General features: G+C 35.5%; 1 long non-coding RNA gene across 1 annotated transcript in view; it reads right to left on the reverse strand.

The window, feature by feature from the left end:
- LOC141520156 (uncharacterized) overlaps positions 1-18,484 on the reverse strand; it is a 163,864-nt gene extending 145,380 nt beyond the window's left edge. The window contains exons 1-2 of the long non-coding RNA XR_012477553.1: positions 18,375-18,484; positions 17,927-18,028 (exon numbers count right to left, since the gene is read on the reverse strand). This is a non-coding gene — a long non-coding RNA (uncharacterized LOC141520156). The remainder of the gene's footprint in view (positions 1-17,926; positions 18,029-18,374) is intronic.
- Between the last annotated feature and the right edge of the window lie 4,315 nt (positions 18,485-22,799).

Raw genomic sequence — 22,799 nt, forward strand, 5'->3', positions numbered from 1 at the left:
ACTGGATAGCAAGATCAAATAGGGAAAAAATGTAGAGATAGATGCCCTTGTCCCTTTCCAGATGACTAGGGCAATACTTTGTTAATCTTATTGTCAAGGTCTAGGTAATTAAACTAAGGATTGTATAGAGCCCTACAAATAAAAACCTGCTCATTTTGATAAAGAAATTGTACATTTCTTAGTTTGAAGGGGGGAGAGAAGGGAAATTCTTCTTTTTTTTTAATTTAATCAAGTTGTAAATGCTAGTATACTTTAACTCCATTAAAGAAAATTTGAAACTATTCCACAACTAATTTAAAAAGTGGAAAGACTTGCATGAAATAATGAAGAGCAAAATGAAAAAAACCAAGAAAACTTTGTACATAGTAATAGCAATATTGTTTTAAGAATAATTTTTAATAAGTTAATAAATACTCAAATTAGCTATAAAGATAAAACATTCTATCAACACACAGAGAAAGAACTGATAAATATATATATATATATATATATATATATATATATATATATATAGAGAGAGAGAGAGAGAGAGAGAGAGAGAGAGAATGATTTTACACACATACACATACATACCTATTTGTGTCTAATGGTAGTCTTCTATGGGGGAGAGGGAGAGAGAAGAAAAAAAAAGAAATTTCATGGCAACTTTGTCCTATATTTAAGAAAAAGCAAGGTGCACATAATAGATTTGCAATTTCATGTGCAATTATCCTTTTTGATTATACTATAAGATGGAAATGCTTGCTTTATTCCCTAAATTAAAAATAAAATAAATTTTAAGTTTAAAAAAAGAATGACTTAAAAAATAATACAGTGAGTGCCAACAAATTATAAAGGTGATGGATTCTTTTTGAATAAGTTAAATTTCTAAAGAATGAATAGAATATGGGCTGGACCTATGATTTAATTGATATGAGAAACTCCTTGGTGAGGTAATTTCCTCTATTAGTTCAGGTTGGCACCTTCTCCATAATGTATAATCTTGAGAGTTTCTCACTTAAGTGATTTGCTCAGATTCATATGGTCATGATGTGTCAGAGGCAAGATTAAAATTCAGGTCTAATTCTCTATTCATTATGTCATGCACAGTTTTTTTAAAAGCTATGACATCATGGTAATTCTGCAAGCTTCACAATATTCATTTATTTTATATTTTTACAATAATCTTCTTATGAGAGTAAACATAAACCCACTCCCCCACAAGATGATGAGAACCCTCAAGAACAGTGAGAGAGAAAAAAAATGTACTTCAGTCTATGTTCACATTCCAATGTCTCTGTCTCTGGGGAGAGTTGCCTTCTTCATCATAAATCCACCAGAGACGTAAGCTTCACAATATTCTTCGAATACTGTAATCTCTAATACCTACCAGAAGAAAAACTGCTAATCCTGAAATTTAAGGCCTCCACAAACTGACCAGATAATCTTTCAAGATAGCTATCTATCTAATTTGTATCTATAAACATAAATATATATGTTGTGTATGGGTATAATATATGTAGATTAGATATAGATAAAGATATTTTACATAGACTATTCTGTTTCAAGCACTCTACATTTCCACTAAATCATATAATCAACTATTCCTCAGTTTGGTGAAGCTCCTCACATCTCACAGGTTGCTAAATTGATGCTGACTTTCTACCTGCCCTCCCTCACCAGGAATGCACTTGACACCTTATTACCTATTGAAATCCTCCCCTTCCTTCAATGTTCTTCTCAAATGATACCATCTGAAGGTTATCTCCTCTTCCTCATGTTTCTTAACAATCTTTTTGAAACTAGATCTTTCCTGGGGCAGTTAGGTGGCACAATGGGTAGAGCATCAGCCCTGGAGTCAGGAGGACCTGAGTTCAAATCTGATCTCAATCACTTTAATAATTGCCTAGCTGTGTGACCTAGGGCAAGTCACTTAACCCCATTGCCCCTTAAATAATTTTTTTTTAAAAAGAAACCATACCCTTCTTCTGCCCTTAAGATATTCTACTTTGTAGAATACTTCCTTGTATACAGATCTCATTCTCTCACATTAGATTAAAAGATCCCTGATGACAAAGGTTATGTTAAGTTTTCTTTTATATTTTTTTGTTGCTATTGAGTCATTTCAGTCATGTCTGACTCTTTGTAAACCCATCTGGGATTTTCTTGGCAAAGAAACCAGAGTGGTTTGCCATTTCCTCCTCCAGTTCACTTTACAGATGAGGAAACTAAGGTAATCAGAGTTAAGTGACTTGTCTGGGGTCATACAGTATCTGAAGGCAAATTTGAACTCATTCAGATAAGTTTTCTTGATTCCAAGCCCAGTGTTCTATCCACCACATCACCTAGCTATTTCGTCCAAAATTTATCACAGTACCTTTTACAAACTAAATACTTAACAAACAGATGATACATTAAAGTTGAGTTGAATGGTAATGCTAGAAATTATATTTCAGAATGAATGGCAGAACTCTCATTAATCTTTATGTTTAAAGATTGTGAACACTATCAGTAGAGATGAAAAAGGATGAACTAAATTTTCCAAGTATAATAAACCAATGGTGGTCAGGTAAACCAATTGGCCATTCAGCTTCCAAAATAAGCAAAAGCAGATATGACTTAGATATATTTTTATTAGGTTTTCCTCAGTGTTTAGTTCAAAACCTCTCCCAAATGGATCAAGAAGTCAGACAGACAAGATTTAAATAGGAAAATGACAATGTTTTATAAATGAGCATAAAAAAAGCAATTTTCCAAATTCTTAAGCTTCCAAAAGGATGAGAATGCCCCAACTTGAAGATTATGAAACATTTAGCTTAAACTAAAACTCAAATTGTAATTTTTAAAAAAGTCTAATTACAAGAAAAAGGAAAACAGTCTATCAATAGATGTTGTAGTGTAATAAAAACAGAAGGGCATCAAGAGTTTGGGGACCTGCGTTCTTATCCTGCCTTTGCAAGAGTGTCCTGAATGATTTTACCTGTGTCACTCTGAGCAGGTCACTTTATCACTCTTGTCCTCAGTTTCCTCATATGTAAAAGGATGGTTAAATGAGGTGGCTCCAAAGGTACTTTTCAGTTCTAAATATAGAGAGGGTTCTATTGATAGACAGTAGTTAGCAAGGAAGGGAAAGGCCTAGTCTTGAAGTTGAAAAGACCCAAGTTCAAATCCTGCATTAGTCACGTCAGTCCCTGACAATAAGAAGTCATTTAATTTCTCTCACACTATTCTATCATCTGTAAACTGAGCTTAACATTAGCACCCATTTTATATATGTGTAAGGCACTTTGTAAATTAATTATTACTCTAATATTATTATCCTATGCTATCTTCATCTGCAAAATGATAATATTGTCATTTAGGTCACTTTCAGTCTTAAATCCTATTGTCCTATGTTGTAGCACGGGGAATTATACTGAATGTTGGTAAATAGGATTTTGAAAAGTTGGAGGCTGGCCAGTATAAAAGCATCATGGGAGGAGAGAAAGAATGATCCCATGAGAGGATGTTTCAGATGAGTATTCTCCTTTGAGGTTTACATGTGATTTGATGGTTCTAATAAGACCTACAAGTGTTGGAGAGTGAGAAGGGGAGCAGTGCAATGTCCCAGAACTCCTTCCATTGCAGAAACATTGCAGTACATATGTAGGGTTGTTAGTCACTGAATAAATCAATTAATATATTTTAAGCATTCACTATATTCTATGTGGAGAAATCTACTAGTCCTGGAGTCAAGAAGGCTCATCTTCCTGAGTTTAAATCTGATCTTAGACATTTTCTAGCTATATAAGCTTGGGCAAATCACTTAACACTGTTGCCTGTTTCCTCATCTGTAAAATGAGCTGGAGAAGAAATGATAAACCACTCCAGTATCTTTACTAAGAAAATGCCAAATGGAGTCATGAAGAGTTAGATATGGAAAAAAAAAAGTTACATATGATTGGAAAATACCTAAGCAACAATTTTGTAGGCACAACACTAAGTGCTTAAAATGAAAGAAAATTCACACACACACACACACACACACACACACACACACACATACACACACACACACCACACATACAGAGTCATGTGGCCTAGTTGCTTGTGCACATCCCTCACCCAAGAAGCAGAAATGAAAGACTGAGAGATCAGATTTTGTCATATACTGATAATTTGAATGGAAAAGAGATTCTATCTACCTGTTTCAGAAAGAGTCTGAGTAAAGGGTTAAGGAGATTCAAAGATCTAACCGAAACAGAAATAGAGAATGATTCTATGATTTTATTACCTTAAATAACTCTCTCTGCCAATGACGTTAAGTTTATGTCTATAGTTTCTAGGCATAGACTGGGGAACTAAGAGTTTAAATGACTCACCCAGGATCACAAAACCAGTACATGTTAGACCTGGAACTAAAACCTAGGTCTTCCTGTCTGAGAAGTACATTTTCTATCCTTAGTTAGAGCTGGGTGGATAGAAGACTGTATCTGGAATAGGAAAGACCAGATTTCATACCCTGCCTTAGACACTTAATAAGTGGGCAAGTCACTTGATCTCTATAACCTTCAGTTTCTTCAACTGTAAAATGAGAACAATAAAATTTATTTCAAAGGATTATTGTTAGGATTATATCTTTAGTAAGATTATATCTTTGCAAAATATAAAGTATTATATAAATGCTAATTCTAATTGTTGTTATTTGGTACACAACCTCTGACCTAACAGTTACAAAAGACATAGCAATACTCCATTTCTCTTCCTTGCCTCCAACAATGTCATTTCTTATGGATTGTTGGGGGATAGAGCAGAGTATATTAACAAGGGCACTTTGTGCAGGTGATATCTAATATCAGTTGCTTGGGAATAGCCAGCAATTTCAACCACATATAAATAGATAGATAGATAGATAGATATATAGATACATATACACATACACATACACATACACATACATATACATATACATGTACATGTACATATACATATGCATATACATATACATATACATATACATATACATATACATATACATATACATATACATATACATATACATATACATATACATATACATACTTTTTTTTCCTCTATAGGGCAGTGCTAACCAGACTCCAGGACTCATTTCCAAACATTTCATCCAATTTAATGTAAGTAGTCTTTGTAATCTGGAATTTGGGAGCAACCTCACTTAATTAGTGGTACCATTAATGGAGGAGAAGAGCTTCTTGCTCTGGAGCTATACCAGAACTCTGAATATTGCATTAGCCCGCTGGTATCGCTTCCTCAAATCTTTTCCCATTCTAATCCATCCTCCATTCAGTCACTAAAATGACTTTTGATTATAGATGGATGCGACCTGGTTATCTGTATTGAACAAAGGATACTCCACTGCACTCTGGGCAGTAGGTCAAAAGCAAGTGTATAGGAGAGAAGGAATGGCAGTCATGCCTCTTAGATAGACCTGAATGAGCTACAACCTGCATTGTTAGAGGCATACTTCTATGATATTATGATTCTATGATCCTTGATTCCAAATAAACTTCAGTGATATCACAGGTCTAATGAAGTCAAAAAAAATATACAAGCCTTTGATCTATACCCTAAAATCAAAAATATTTTCCAAAATGATGCAATAATGTAGCAGATTTAGCAGCACAGACTGCTATTTCAGGAAATTTTTCAGTGTAAGAGAATTAAAATGATAAAGCAAAAAATGGTAGTAGAATTTAAATAAGGTATGTTTGGTTTTTGTTTTGAGAAGAAGGGAAATCTGATTGTACTTTAAGACAGAAGGAAAAGAGCCAAGAGAGATGAGAGGTGCTAGAGAGAAAGATAAGGTTGTTGGAACAGGATATAGGAAAGTATCACTATTCTGGAGTTCTTTACAATCTCCTGAATACATTCTCCTAAGGCCATGAGATTTCTCTTAACAATAACAGTAAACATGAGTCAACTAACATATCCTGCAGGATAGTGTCCATTATAATGTTCAGTGTGAGCTATCTAGCCTAGCTCCAGTTGGCCTGACTTCTTCCCTTCCCAATAAACATAGACTATAGGTCTATGGCAAGAAGGCTTCCTTCTTTGTGTTCCTACACATTCATCAGATCATCCTAGAGTCAATTCAGGTGGCCAGGATTCCAGAATATCTATTCCTACCAAATTTTCAAGACATCACACAAACAGAAAGGCAAAGTTTTCTGCCTTAATAGAAAGGAGAATTATCAACACCAGTCTGGTTATCTAAAGCACAGAAACAAGAAAGATTTGTTTCAAATCATCAGAGAATATCTAAATCTTCACTAAGTCTTAAATTTTTATAGGACTTTGACAGAAGAGAGATGGGAAATGGACTACCAGTGACTTTGGAAGATAGAGTATCCACAGTTCCACAGGTGCTTGCATTCCCTTAGTTCAGCTAAGGGTAGAGTTTCCACTTGCCTAGTTACAGCATAATTCATCATCATTCAATTTAGTCAAGTAAACAATAAGTATGTATTAAGCATCTAGTATTTTCCAGGCACTGTATTGAAGCAGGGAATACAAATACAAAGAATGTAATGATCCCTTCTCTTATTAAAGTCATTCTCTTCCTCGTGGGAATGGACTCAATAGTATGAGTTGAGGAATTAGCTTTGGCTAGAAGAGACACTTCTTCCTTTGACCCTAAAGAGATATCTTCAGGACCTGGAGCCCAAGATCCTTTGGAAGAGCAGCCCCACCACCACCACCACCAGACAATGAGTCTACTTCTAGCCTAAACCCTGCAACTATCATTTGAGGAAAATAATCATTATAGATAAGGAGTCCACCTTTTTCAATATGATCAAATCAACTGCTGTCTGATTGGCAGGTAAAGAATATTGAATATAACCTTATCTCCCTTATCACCAGATCTGCTTCCAACTAAACTCCCACAGTCATTACCCAAAGAAATAACACTATTGAAGTTACAGCTGGAAATCTGTTCCTTTACATGCTATAGCCACAGCTACTTGAGAACCAGAAAGGTCTTTGGTGCTATTAAATGATTTGGCATAAGAAACTGCAATGATTTTTTCAATGGAAATTTTATGAAAGAAAAGCCAATCACTATCAGCTTCACTACTATACACTAAAGACCATAAGATCTTCTATCTGACTTTCAGCTGAAATTGTTTATGTGTTATCTCCCTCATTAGAATACAAGTTGCTTGAAAGAAAAAATTGTCTTATTTTTCTATTTTCATAACTAGTATATTGCACACAATGTGTGATTAATAAATTCTGAAGTGAGATGAGAAGATGAGAGCACTCCCTTTGGATGGCCAGAATCTTCAGCAAAGTATCATTATCAATCAATCAATAAGAATGTGTCAATCACTAACTAGGTGACAGACATCATACTAAGTCCTTGGAATACAAAGAAAGGAAAAAAATAGTTCTGCTCCTAATTACATTCTAATGATGGAGCTAAGATATATGATGATGATGATGATGATGTTGTTTGTCCATCATCTTGAAGAAGATCATTACGTCAGGGAGGTAATGCTATGATAAGCACATGAATTAGATTTGAGTGAGGTGAGGCTATGCTAAGTCACCAGCCTCACTTTCTCCTCTGGTGCCATCTGGGTCCAGTTATCAGGTATGGATCAGGAAAATGGAGATGGCCCTGGATGTGAAGAAATCACTTGCTCAAAGTCACACAGCTAGTAAGGGTTAAGTGTCTGAGGCTGGATTTGAATTCCCATCCTCCTGTCTCCAAGACCAGTGAAGATATATACAAGGTAGATTTCAAATAATCTGACCTTAGGAGAGAAAGGCTGTAGCAGCTGAAGGGACCAGAAATGGTCTCCTACGCAAGTAGATGTTCATGTTCTCTCATATTGGGGTGAGTAAGTACGGAGACTAGAGCTGAAATTTAAAGAAAAGTTTTGGAATGAACACTATGAAAGATACATTATCATCACTGGAACCCTCTGAAAACTTATCCTCCAAAAGCTGATCTCAAAGAACTCTGGAGAATATGATAGAGAAAGCAATAACTAGATAGAAGCTCTTTTTTTCAGCATTAGAGAAAGAGATGGAGACAGAAACAGTGAAAAATACAGAGAGAGAGAGAGAGAGAGAGAGAGAGAGAGAGAGAGAGAGAGAGAGAGAATTATAAAGCCTCTTAATAAAAACGTTGATTTGATTAAGAAAGTAACAATTCATCTGAGTTCTCTCACAAGTTTTTTAACTAGTGAGACTTCTGCTTTTTGTGGGGACCAAGACATGTGCATGCCATCTAGTGGTGTCATAAGTTAATTACATGTGCATACTTTGCCTGTAAAACATACTGTCACTCTCCTTAAGAAACAGGAATTAAAAATGAGACATTAATATGGGATGCACACCCCTCACCCCACATTCACCCATAGAGCATACAGAGTCATTGCAAATGGAATCATGATTATAAACCCTAGAAGACAGACAATACCAGGACTACTCCTTAGAGAATAGTCCTTTTTACCCAATATTTTTAGAAAGTTTAAATCTGTTTCCAAATGAACGCCAAGCTAAGCCTTTATAATAATGTAATTGTTGTTCAGTCATTTCAGTTATCTCCAATTCTTTGGGACCCCAATTGGGGTTTTCTTAGCAAAGATACTGAAGTGGTTTGCCATTTCCTTCTCCAGTTCATTTTACAGATGAGGAAACTAGGCAAACAGGGTTAACTGACCTGTCCAAGGTCACAGAAATAGTAAGTGACTGAGGTCAGATCTAAATTTGATTGTTCCTGACTCCTGGCCTAGTGCTCTATCCACTGTGACTCTTATATCACAAAAGACTGACCAATAGACTGGGGACTGAGGCAGGGAAGATGGCTTGAAAATAGGAAAAGGAGCTATTCCTTTCAAACAGTCAATACTAAATTTTTTCACAGTATCTTCCTATTTGGCCTTCCTATCTCAAGTCTTCACTTCCTTTAAATTACCCTCTTTACATAGCAGCAAAAGTGCTTTTCCTCAAGCACAGATCTAACTATCTCACTTCATTACTCAAAAAATTCTAGTGGCTCCCTATTGTCTCATTGGTCAAATATTTGAAGCTTTTCACAATATGACTTCAATATACCTTTCTAACTCTATTATACAGCATATTCCAAAAGCCTTAATTCAGGTTTCAGTTTTAATAACAAAGAAGTTTTACAAATTTAAAATAACGAAAACTTTGAGACACCCTGTATATACTATTCCCTTTGGTTGTTCTATGAGTCCAGTCAAATTGTCCTTCTTGCCCCTTCTTACATATTGTCTGCCATCTTTCATCTTCATGCTTCTGTCTAGCATGTACCCACTGCTCACTTCCACTTTTTAGAATCCTTAAGTTCCCTCAAAGCTTTAGTTCTAGCATCATCTTTTACCTGAGGCCTGTTTCTATCCCCATGCCCTCCCAACTGCTGTTCTTCCCCCCCCAAAGAAACTAACTTGTTTGAGCATATATATATATATATATATATATATATATATAGTGTGTATATAGAGAGATTTTTGTATTTATTTATATTGCATATTTTTATTCACATATTTGTTTCTCCAAATAGAATGTAAAGTCCTCAGAGGTAGGAATTGTTTCACTTTTGTCTTTACTCTCTAGGACCTTGATTGGCTCTTAGTGGGTTCTTAAGAAATTTGATTTGATTGATAGTACTTTATTACAATTATTTCTCAACAAATAATATCACATAATTTATCGTATATTTGTTTGTATGTTAGCCTATTTCATCCCTACTGGCAACTGTCCCAGGTTCCTGTGTGGCTGCCAAGGGACCAATTTAACCCTTGGTCCATTTTGCTATACCCAAGAGACAAGTCTACCTGAATATCTCTATACAATGCTTAGCTCCAAGACACATACACACACACACACACACACACACACACACACACACACACACATATATATATATCAACAGAGATGATGACAACTTTTAACTGTCATTTGCAGTTTTTTCCTCAGAAGTGTGATTATGTATATACAGCATAAATGAAAATGAAAGTTGCACAGCCTATTTACCCAAGTTGTGGACAGGTTTTATTTTTTTATACTGATTTGACATCTAAAAAACAATCCAAATGTCATCCATTTTGGAGAATATTGAAATGTGATTGAAATAAAAATTAAGCAGTCTTAGAGAGTGTGTGATATCACACAAAGATAATATGTAAGGTGAAGAATGCTATGTGAAATGTAGGCTGGGTCTTCAGTTGGTCTTTGTAATTGCATTCTTCTTAAATGTAATCTGCTTTGATTGGCCATTTTGATATTGAACTTTAGCGGAAAGTGTACCAGGAAACCCTTGAAATGCAGGAAGCTTACAGAAAAACTCCATGGAAACAAGAGCTTTGTACTAATTAGAGACATCCCTCATTTTATTGTGTTTTGCTTTATTGAACTTCACAGATATTGTGGATTTTTGTTTTTACAAATTGAAGAATTGTGGCAAACCTATATCAAGCAAGTCTATCTGCACAATTTTTTTTCAACAGTATGTGCTTACATCCTATCTCTGTGTCACATCTTGAAAATTGTCACCATATTTCAAATATTTTCATTTATAACATAGCTGCTATGGTGATCTGTGATTGTAATTGTGTTGGGGTGCCATGAAGCACATCATATAAAAAAGCAGACTTAATCAATAAATGCTGTGTGTATTGATTCCTCTAATCTGCTGTTCTTGTCTCCCTATTGCCCAAAACATAAACAATATTGAAATTAGATCAATTAATAACACCTTCAATGATCACTAAGTGTTCAGATAAAAGGAGTCAATTATGCAACAAATTCCATTGTTGTCTTATTTAAAGAAATTACCACAGCCACCCAAAACTTCAGTAACCACCATGCTGGTCAGCCATCAGCTTCAAGGCAAGACCCTCCACCAACAAAAACACTGAATATTGTGGAATTTGCTTTATTGTAGTGATCTGGAACCAAGCTAACCATATGTCCAAGGCATGCTTGTCTTCATACTTTATCCCAATTCTTATCCTGTCCTTCCTTGAATCAATTACTGCACAGATTCCTAACAGCTAAGTTGGTGGTACTAAGTTGGTGTTTCCACCATATTCTCTCATGTCACCTGTCTTCTTGACATAACTTCCATAGCTTTCACTCCCAACAGATGATATGCAGATGGCCTCTTCTCTTCTGTTTTCTTGTTTTGTAATGTTTTTGATAATAACTACAATTCACTCTGCAAAGAAGAAGGACTTGAGACAGAGCAATGGGAACAGAATGTTAATGCATTCAATAGAAACTTCTCTTCACAGTAGCTAAAACTATACACTAACAAATTTCATTATAAAGATATAAGGACTCTCTGGAGACATAATGGATAGAGTGGTCTGAAGTCACTTTTAGCTGGGTGAAGAAAGTCACCTAACCCTGTTTGCTTCTGTTAAATTTTCTATGAAATGAGTTAGAAAAGGAAATGGCAAACAACTCCAATATCTCTGCCAAGAAAACCCCAAATGGGGTCACAACATGTCAAACATGTCTGAAAAATGACTGAACAACAAAAACAACAAAGAACATCAGCAGAAGGGATCATCCTTTGAACAATTCTTTCCATTCATTCCCTGAATATTCACAATGTATACTGTCCTCCATTCTAATCCATTTGACAGCTGGCAGATTCACCAGTTCCTTGGTAGAATGAAACATGAACTATAATCATCTTACCCTTTATCTTGCTTTGAAAATAGTTATTTTCATTGATATTTGAAAAGAAAAATTAAACCATTCAAATAACCCATAATGAGGATAATCAGAATGTTGGTTTATTTCCTAAGGCCAACTGAAAAGGCTAATGAGGGCAAATAAAATGAACATCCTCCCTCAGAAGGCTCTACTAGTGGCCTCAATTTGCCATCTTGTCAGTTGTCTGCTGACTACAGACAGAAGACTATGGAAATTGGCTTCTGTGAGGCTTCAGTGGATATAAGTCCCTGTAAAAGTTCACTGAAGTTGTTGGTCCCAAGAAATAACCTTCAGTGTTTATATCTGGCCTATATCTTACTTATAAACTGCAGTTATGGTTTAGAGACATCCTTGGACACCAAAAGGTCATTAGACTTGAAACAAATGATGAGTTGACCCATTTCCTTTCTTAACAATACCACTGGATAAGATCTGAGTGTAGAATATATGAGTTCTAGAGATAGTTCTAGTCCTATTCATGCCCATTAATTGGATGACAGGGTTGCCAATACCTTAGGAGTAGTCTACCATGACTTTGAAGTGAGTCTGTTACCTGGGCTTGACAAGAATCCTCATGGATTCTCAAGAATGTATTTTTCCATCTCTTAAATCAATTGAAATGCTTGTCTTGTGTAGAGTGCATCAAAAAAAACTAAAAATGTATTTTGACCCAACTTCAGAGATCAGATTAAATCAAATAACTATTATTATTATACTTGCTAGTTATTATCATATTAAGGAAAGAGGATCATGCATGCAATGCCTAATCATCTCTACTTGGCTTATTATGCCACCCATGTGGAAGAATCAACTCCATTCCACTGGCTAGCACACACATTATAAGTAATATTACTTTAATGTTCTTTTGGTTAGACTAAAAGTCATTGTGATTGAAGATGATCAATGTTATTCTATTATTTTTTTACTTGTTGCTAAGACAGGAAAATGAAGAAGAACTCTGCATGTGGAAGCTATTTTTTGTTGTTCAGACATATTCAACTGTTGGTAATCTCATAGATCATAGCACACCAGGCCTTTCTGTCCTCCACTATTTTCTAAAGTCTGATTAAGTTATGTTCATGGTATTCATGATACTATCTATCCATCTCATCCTCTACCATTTTCTTTCCCTTTTGTCATTAGTCTTGCCCACATCAGGACTTTTTTCAGTGAATCCCATCTTCTCATCAAGTAGACAAAATATTTAAGCCTCAGTTTCAGTATTCGACCTTCTAGGAAATAGCCTGAATTAATTTCTTTAAGTATTGACGGATATGATCTCCTTGCTGTCCAAGGGACTTTCAAGGGATTTTCTCCAGCACAACAATTTATATATAGTACAACTCAGATAGCCATATGTTGCTATTGGAAAAACCATTGCTTTGACTATCCAAACCATCTACTGAGGAAAATCAGTAACTCTCATGGGAGTTAATCTCTTAGAAAGTTGGCTAAGACACTAAGTATTAATTATGGAAACTCCTTCTACAAGACAGATTGAAAGCCGTCTAACATTGAACAAATAATTCCCAGGGTGTTTCCTAAAGCACAGAGAGATTAAATGACTTGCCTAAAATCACACAGCTAGATCATGTCAAAAGCAGAATTCAATCCCATTTTTTTCCTTTCTCTACATCTGGTACATTATCAATAACTAATTTATAAGACATTGCAGCCATAACAATGGCACAGAATTTTGTACTTTATAACCTCTTAAATGACCTAATCAGTTTAAGGCAGTAAAGTAGAGGGCATCAAAACTAATTATATCTTACCTCTAAAATTCTGTAACCTTGAAAATGTTTTTTATATACTCTGAAATAATGAGCTCCACAAAATGAAGAGAGGCCCTCATTGAGTTTTGGTCAGTTAGAAATAAATATGTGTTAACTTTCCCAGTTTGTCATAATCAAGGACAAAAGCTACCAGAGGTTTTGATCTTGAGAAAGAGCAAAACAGAATTAATTCAATTTGAAGGGTCCAGCTGGAGACCTAGACTCCCCTAGATGGAGGCCTTCCTTAAATAGCCTTGACCATCAGTAGGTATATTCTGAAACATCACACTTAGATTGTCCAATCAAAGGATATGCCCTGACCCCTGCCCATGAAGGATGGGTGGGGAGGCCAAATGGGGAAGAGGTGGGGGTAGGCAAAGAGCAAAGCAAAGCATAATCTGAAGGGTTCTTGATGGGATGAAGAAGGCATCTTGTAAAATTAAGAGTTGCATTCTTTTCAATTGCTCAATTGACTCAATTAAAGGAGACTTTACTTAGTTTCTAACTGACAATTTTCCAGTATTCTCTATTCTTAGAAACCTAGAAATATAATTATTTAAAAGGACAAAATTCACTATTGACACTATTTTCTTCAGTTCAATGTCATTTTGTTTTGAGGTATATTTTTAATCTTTATAAAACCAAAGGAGATTACTATCTGCTTTCCTTCTTACCTCAAGGGAATGTGAAGGGAACAGATCAAGTACCTTGGGGAGTTGTAGAATTTTTTTTTAAAAAAACACCAGCTTATAGTACTGTGCTGGTACTTGCAGGAATGGTAGCCTAAAGGCATTTTCTTGCCTTTTGCAGGTTTAACTGATATCCCAACTATTACTTTACATAAACTTGATTTAATCCTATATAAAAGCAAATACTTGTTAGTTAATTAAAAGTGTTATAATGTCTTCAAGTAGTCAGCAGGTTTTAATGGGCTGCTGATCAGAAAGAAAATGGTTCTTTTTAATGATCTTTTCATTTTTTAAATTGTAGTGTATTTATATAATCACCTACTAATATCAGCTAAATAATAGCAAAAAGATTAAGGAAGTGGCTTGTGTAGCAATATTCTCCTATCCCTTTATAAACACTTATACTTCTTTGAAGGGGAGGGTCACATATATCCCACTTTGTAGGTAGGGAAACTAAAACTGAGAGGAAGAGGATACAATTTGTTCCCAGCAAAATATAATGTCACTTTGAAAATAAAGGTTAAGATTTTTTTATCTCCTTGTCTATTCATTAGGATGGAATATTTCTATCCTTTCTGTAAAATGAAAGATGAATATGAATACCAAGTGTTTGGAATTAAGGGCAACTTATAAAATAATTTCACAAGATCAATCATTAAATATTTATTAAGGGCCTACTATAGTCCAGGTACAAAGAGAAGGCCTAAAGCAGCTTCTTTTTTCATATTCATGCATAGGTTCATTCAAAATAGATTCAAAGCAGTTATTTCAGTAAGACAACTTCTAGGTAGGGAAGGACAGGAAAGTCTACCCATAGAAAGTGGAGCTTAAGCTCAGTCTTGAGGGAAAACCAGGGACTTTAAGATGGAGTCATTCAGGGTTGGACCTGCTCATAAAATTAAGTATGAGAATACAAAGATGTCAAGGATGATACATGTGCTTGGAGAATTTTCTTTCACTATGGGTCATTTGTTGTTGCCATGCCTTTTCCACATAAGAGGCTTGCTTCCTCTTCTTGCGTCATGAAGACTGCCAAATAATCTTCTCCAGTAATAGGTCTTTTCATGAGTCATGCTGGATGGGTCACAGGCCAAAGACATATCATCACACCCTAAAAGTTTCTCTTTTAGAGGCATTGTGTCTTGATTCCAGAGCATCTCAGGGTCTGAAAGGGGTCAACCTGGAAAATCTGAGGTATATAGAAGTGCCTCAGAACCTCTTCACTGCCTTTCCCAAAGGAAAATTGGTCTTATAATCAATAAAAGAAACAAAAGGAAGTAGACCTCCATAGCTGAATTTTGTCAAGTTTTTTGTGTTTGTAGGTGACTAAGGTGCTCAATTTCTCAGTCTCTACCATCTCTTCAATTCATGTTTTACACTACCAACTTAATAATTCTGATGTATCTTTTGGTGTTGTTCAATCATTTTTTCATCCATGTTCAACTCTTTGTGACCCCATTTGCGGTTTCCTTGACAAAGATACTGAAGTGGCTTGCCATTTCCTTCTTCAGCCCATTTTACAGAGGAGAAAATGGAGGTAAATAGGGTTAAGTAACTTGCTCAGTATCCTACAGTTAGTAAATGTCTAACATCAGATTTGAACTCAGGAAGATGAATCTTTCTGACTCCAGATCCAAACTCTATCCACTATGCCACCTAGCTGCCCAATCTTGAATATGTGTAGAAGATCTTTTCATAACTCTCTTGCTTCTCTCCTTTTCTCTTAACAATTTCACTCACTGAAGTTTCAACCATTACCACCAGCAGCAGTAGCAGCATGGCATATTAGTTTGACTTAAAGTCAGGAAGATTTGGGGTTTAGTTTTACCTCTGATGCATATGAACCTGTATGCACAGTCCTGGTGTTCTTTCTAAGGCCATGAGTTACAAAGAAGGTTCTGATCTGTATTAATTGAGAGATTTTCTCGTCCTGGAGTTTCATTTCCATTAGCAGAAAAATTACAAGTCTAATATCTTTTTTAATGACAATAACCCCTTTAAAGTTCAATCCATCACTCATGTTGGGGGAAGAGAGCTGAGGAAGGAGGGAGGTGGAGAGAAACATTAACAAAGTAGGGGAAAATAGCAATGGTAAAGTACCTAGGTACCTCATGTCTAGGGACATCATTACAGGAACTGTTAAGATTTGAGAGTAACCCTGAAACCTCAATGAATTGGACCCTGTTAACATCACTTTCTGGTGTTAGTACTTTTGTCAGATATTATGTGATCCTAGATCTTAAACACTGCAGACCTTAATTTCCCCTTCTATAAAGTGAAGTATTCAAACATGATCTTTAAAAAACTATTCTGGCTCTAAATTGACCCTCCTCTGAATCATATAAAGAAAAAGAAATAATTGGAAGAAAGTCATCAATAAGAAGAAAGTCTACAACAAAATATTTCTAGCAGCATTTTTTGTAATAACAAAGAATTGGAAATAAGATGCTCATAGATTGGAGAATAGATAAATTATGGTATATAAATGTAATGGTAGAAGAAATAATGTAGTTAAAGAGAATCATAGAAAGAACTATATGAACTGAGTGATTATAGCACCCAGAAAAACAATATCCACAGACAACAATGTAATAAAAGGATAGTCTCACACACACACACACACACACATACATATATACATGCATACATGAAAATGAATATAATAAAATTATAAAGCTCAAGAAAGGCTCAGTTGAAGAGATATGAGAGTACAACCCCAATCTTCCTTTTGTAAAGGTAGAAGAAGCACAAATATTGCATATGCTTTCAGAATTTTTAAATGTATTGATCAGTTATGCTGATTTTCTCCTTTTACAGAGGAGAGTAGGAGGGAATGTTTTAACAGAGCATTTTTATGTGGCATGACTCTTGAGAAGGGGAATGAAGGATACTGGGGGAAATGATGATAATGACTTTAAAACCAAAACACAGCTATATAAAGTTGTTAAAAAACACAAAATAAACAAGCAACATGAGGTTAATGACTATTTGAAACTCTGGGGTGATAACAGAATAAATAACCCTCCCCCTTTAGCATTCTGATAAAAACAAAAAATGCAAGAAATACTGGAACAAATACTGGAACCCTAACACCTCGCCTGCAAGAAATACTGCAGTGCAGATGGTACTAATCACTAAAGCAGGCAAACCAGAAGTGCACATGAAATGGATTGAAAATAGGAATATTTTCATGATGCATAGTACTATCTCATAACAAAACTGGAAAAAGATCTCTCAAATGAAATGCCAGGTTTTCATGCTGCTTTTTGTTAATGGCACCATTAGCTCCATGTCATACAATAGCATATTATTATCAGCACAGTGCTATCAAAAAATAGCTCCATCCCAATGCTTATATGATATCAAATAAAACATGAAATAGAGAAGCTACAAAAAAACTGAAGATGAAAAAGTAGGACCTCAGGTCACTGAAAAATTCATTTAGTACAAACTCTAGAAATTATACCTAATCAAACTTGTCTGCTACTGAGAATTTAACTATAAAAAAGCAGCTATTTAATCTGTCTGTGCAATAAATAGCCTATAGAACATAGAAATGAATAGCAGCAGGATGCCAAACATTCTAGAACTGCTCCCTTCACAATCACTTCAAAAAAATTACAAGGTGAAATATAATAATGAGAAAAATTACTAATAATAACCAATATCTTGGGGAGATTCAGAGCTTCCTGCTTCTTCTAAATTTCTCATTTTTAAAATTTCATTTTCTTAAAGGACATTACTGATAATGAGATTGAATTAACTCACCTGGATCTTGTTCAGACCCTACCAATCTTTCAAAGAATTTATTCTAAGGTGGAGAAGCCCATTGTGTTCTTTTCAAACTTGGGTGGAGACACATCCTTTTGTCTAGAAAACCCAAGACCAAGAATGATTTGATATAGAAATATTGTCATTGCCTTTGGTTTAAAAAAAAGGTGGCCAAAGGGTCATCCTTTTATTATTAACCTGATAATGTTATTAATAAAATGATGAAAATATGTCCCTCAAACTTTTAAAATTGTCATCATTATCATAACCAACTTATAGTCCTCTTTATCTCATGTTCCCTTTCTATTTCCCTCAAGGGTACCACCATTCTTCCAGTCTTCCAGATTTATAATCTTAGGGTTATACTCAACTCCTCACTCAGCCCCACCCACATATCCATGCTTTTGTCAAATCTTGCCCTTTTTACTCCCACCAAACATCTTACCTCTGTCTTTTTTTTTCCTTGTTCTTACATTATCATTACTGGAGGTCAAATCTTCATCATCTCTCACTTAGGCTAGTGCAATGTGTTCTAAGAAGTCTCTCACCATTCTAATCCTTCCTCCATTCAGTTACCAAGGTGATATTCCTTACATGTAGATTGGAACATCACTCTTCTGTTCAATAAACTTTATTGGTTCCCTATTGTTACAGGGATGAAATATAAACTCCTTTTGACTTTATTTGACAATTTATCCCCAACCTATCTTTTTAGTCAATTGTACTTTTTCCTTTTCTCACATTTTTCAACCAGTAAAATTTTTTTTCTCTGTTCCTTAAAAATAATATTCAATCTCCATCTCAATGTCTTTGAACTGGACATTCCCCATACCTAGAATGCCCAAATGTATCATAAATATATGTATGTATATCATAAATATATACTATGTATATATATCTATATATACATAGTAGAGATACAAAATGAATATGGCATATATGTGTATGTATGTGTATTTTTACATAATCACAGTGGTGGGAGTGGTTATTGAGGGATTATTCCTTAAGAACTATGCAGACATTTTCTTCCTGAGGCCATGCCAACAGGCCAACCTGCAAAACTCCAAAACCTGGTTTGGCCATGATAACCTAAATTTTCATACTATATAATGACAAAAGGTCAACCAACTATCTTTAGAATTAATATAATGATGCCAGGAACTCTAGATACCTGCAGTTAGAAACGAGTTGCATATAGAAGGATCAATAAAATTCTCCCTTAAGCTATTTTCTGAAATTTTCCTTCTTGGTAGTGATGAGGCTGACATGGACTACTGGGTAGGGAAAGGGGGAGCAGCCAGCCTATTTCCTATGAACAAATGGCACCTTTGTTACTTTCTGTCCAAAATGGGAATGCCATTGAATAAAAATCAAAGTCCTTGGAGAGGTCTCTCCAGTCAATAGAGCTGGGAACAGCAAAATCTGGTCAGGAGACAGAGGAGCAGTCCAGTGTCTGTTAGACACATCCCAACAGCACCTTGCCCCATCAGTTGAGACACTACATGAAACCAGCTCTACCTAGAAACGAACATGGTAGAGACCCTTAAAAGGGAAAAAAAGCATCTCTAAGACTAGAATTCTCAAAGTCCCCCTAAGTCCCCCATATTTCCTATTTGTATGCCTATCTCTTTATAAATAAGCCCATTCTCACCAATGACTTTGTAGGTGCTCAAAAGGAAGGCCAACCTCCCCTCACACTAGTTTTATAACTACTATTCTTACTACAGCTTCTCATACCATTGTATAAAAGTCTTTGGTTGATTGAGATTAGAGAGCACATGGTATTGGATTTGTGTGTGACAATACCAGAAACTCCACCTTTTCAGTATTGTCCTTAATACCCTCTGGTGAAATGTGTTGATTGTATCCAGAGAACCTAATCTACTTATATTGTATGAATTGGGAGAGTGAATTCTTAGGAAGCATTGTCTCTCCCAAGTAGTCTCTCCCAAAACAATGTAAGGTCTCCCAATAGAAAGTAAGTGCTTCTTCTTCTCTTCCCCCTCCCCATTGTCTCCACCTCCTGGTCCCCAGAGACACACAGTTTGTGGTTATCAGAGGCTGATCTGAACTCAAGACCTCCTGTCTCCAGAACTGGAGATCTATAGTATATAAGTTCTTTGAGAACTAAAATCATTTCATTACTTATTTTTCTAACTACAGTGTCCATCAAAGGAATTGCTTAATAAAAGTTTATTCACTGATTGTTTTATATATCACTTAAGGTCTGTGAAGTCTTTTATTTTCTCTTATTTGAGCCTTACAACTTTATGATTTAGGTGTGTGAAAGTGTGTGTGTATGTGTGTGTGTGTGTGTGTGTGTGTGTGTGTGTGTGTGAGAGAGAGAGAAAGAGAGAGAGAGAGAGAGAGAGAGATAGGAAACTGAGATCATTGAAAGAAATTAAGAGGCTTGCCAAGTGTCACATAGTCAATAAGTCTCTGAGAGTAAATTTGAAATCAGTTCTCCATCCATTCTACTATCATGACCTCTTTCTTCTGGGGTTCAAGTCCTCATTTCCAACTGTCTATAAGAAGTTCTAATCTGTATGTTTACTTCAATACCTCACCTCTGCATTTCTAAAAATAGATGAATTATGTTTTCATCTAACCTGTTCCTACTTCTTACTTCACTTTTTCAGTCATTATTCATCCCAGTTTTCTTTGACTCTCATTATTCCTTCACCTCACAGTTATCAAATGTTATTGAGTTCACCTTCAAATCATTTCTTGCATTTGTTCCTATCTTTCTATTTCCACTGCCACCACCTCAGTAAAGATCCCTCTATCACCTTCTGAGTCTATTGCTGGGTTATAGGTCTTCCAACTTTCACCTTTTCCATTTATCAATCTACTCCACATATTGCTTTATGAATAATCTTCTTTATGTCTGTTCTGTCTTCAAAAATCTTTAGTTCCTCCTTATTGTCTACTGAATAAAGTTTAAACTCTTCTGATTGACATTCAAGGCCCTCCACAACCCGAGGCCAACTTACTTTCCACAATTTTCTCTTTTTTTCCTCCCTTTATGCAAAAACAAGTGAAATTCTGCTCCCTGAACATGATCTAATGTTTTTCCTGCTTTTGTTCAGTACAGTTGCAATATTCTTCCTCTCCCTTCTCACTTTTGAATTTCCATCTATCTTTTAAGTCCCAACTTATGGGACACTTCTTCCATGAAGACTTTTCTTAGCAGTCAGTCCAATAAAAATTTTCCCCTGGAAACTTATATAGCCCTTTGTTTTGTAACTCAAATGAATTTCTCACTATAGAAGCAGTGTAATATAATGAACACAGTAGTGGGCTGTAATCCTGCCTGTGCCACTTATTAGCCCTATAACTGAAGCATGTGAAAGATGAAATGATGAAGGAAACAAAGGTTTGTTCTTTTGAGCATATTGATTTATTAAGTAATGCATAGTATGCATGCAAAGCAGGATCACACCTTTTCAGCTTAGGACTTGATTCCAAATACACAAAGTTAAACTTTTATACATTAAAAAACAATTACTGAAATAAGGTCAATTAATTAAAAGAAAGTGATATAACATTAGAGAAGCTGATTTCTAATTGGAGGAAAGATTAGGAATTTTCCAGATCCCTAAGGAGGAAGAGAGTAAATCCCTTAATTCAAAAGAGAGGTATCCCACTTTCCCATGCTCCCCATGGAAACAATAACTGATTGATCAATACAGGGAAATTTTCAGATAAGACCTATGGATTACTTGAGCTGCACAATTGTGAGAAAACTCCTTTTATAAATCTTTGGGTCTGACCTGATTTCTCATCAGCATAACCTAAGTTTTTGGTTAAGGGTCTCTAACCAGCAGGTTGAGGCAGTCCAGTTTCCCAGTCATATAGGGTTATGTTTAAACAATACATTAAGGCCTTCTCCCAATTCCTACAATTCAAGAAAGTTTTCATAGAAAATGGCCTAGACCCATAATTGAATAGAAAGGGAACTGAACTAGCTCCAGAACTGAGTCACAAGGTGGGGTCAGTGTGGTTGACTCAATTCCTAATCCTCTCAATTCTTTCATGGTAATAGGCAACTCACTGTTTATCAGCTTTGTTCACCATCTGCAATTTATAGTGTCTATTTCACAATGTTATTGAAAAAAATCAAATATGATATATGTAATAAAATACTGGGACACTGCAACCAACAGTTCTTAAAGGGTAACTAATTTTTAATATGTGGTTTTAATGTCTTAAGTGAAAAAAAGGAATAAAAAGTAACTTTTAGAAAGTATGGAGAAATCCTTCAGTCATGCTTGACAGATAAAAATAACAATTACAAATATTTATATTGTACTTTCTATGTTTCAGGCACTACACTAAGTGCTTCACAAATATTATTATAGCATAATTTCAATATTAGAGAGTGACTAGCCAATGTCTGGCCAAAGGATCTTCCCAGTTCCTAGTTGACCTTTAAAAAGCAAGGTATATTCTTTAAGGAATGAGCCAAGATGAAAGGCAGATCTGAAGAACCAGGCTTGTGTCAACAGAGAATAGAACTTTGTGCAGAAAAAAGTATCCAGCTTTGGAGAAGGAATTGATCTTTCTTTTTCCCTGAATTTCTTCCAGAAGACATAGGATAAGGGGGGCAGGGGATGGGGGGGACTGGCAAAAATATCCCTTTCCCTCCCAGCCATAATATTTTACAATGGAGCTATTTGTCAAGTAATAGAGATCTCTCCCAGAAGAGAGTTGGTCAGGAGAGCCAAGCTATAAAATCAAGTCAAGGTCCAGTGAGGAGCAACCCCAAGGATCCCAGCCTTGCAAAGAGACTACATCCAAGGGAAGCATCATGAAGATGCCACATGAAGGAAAATTACCTTGGGATCCTGTAGTGTTAGTGGTGTGAGTT

The sequence above is a fragment of the Macrotis lagotis genome, chromosome 1 (assembly GCF_037893015.1).
Source record: "Macrotis lagotis isolate mMagLag1 chromosome 1, bilby.v1.9.chrom.fasta, whole genome shotgun sequence".
NCBI classification, from domain to species: domain Eukaryota; kingdom Metazoa; phylum Chordata; class Mammalia; order Peramelemorphia; family Peramelidae; genus Macrotis; species Macrotis lagotis.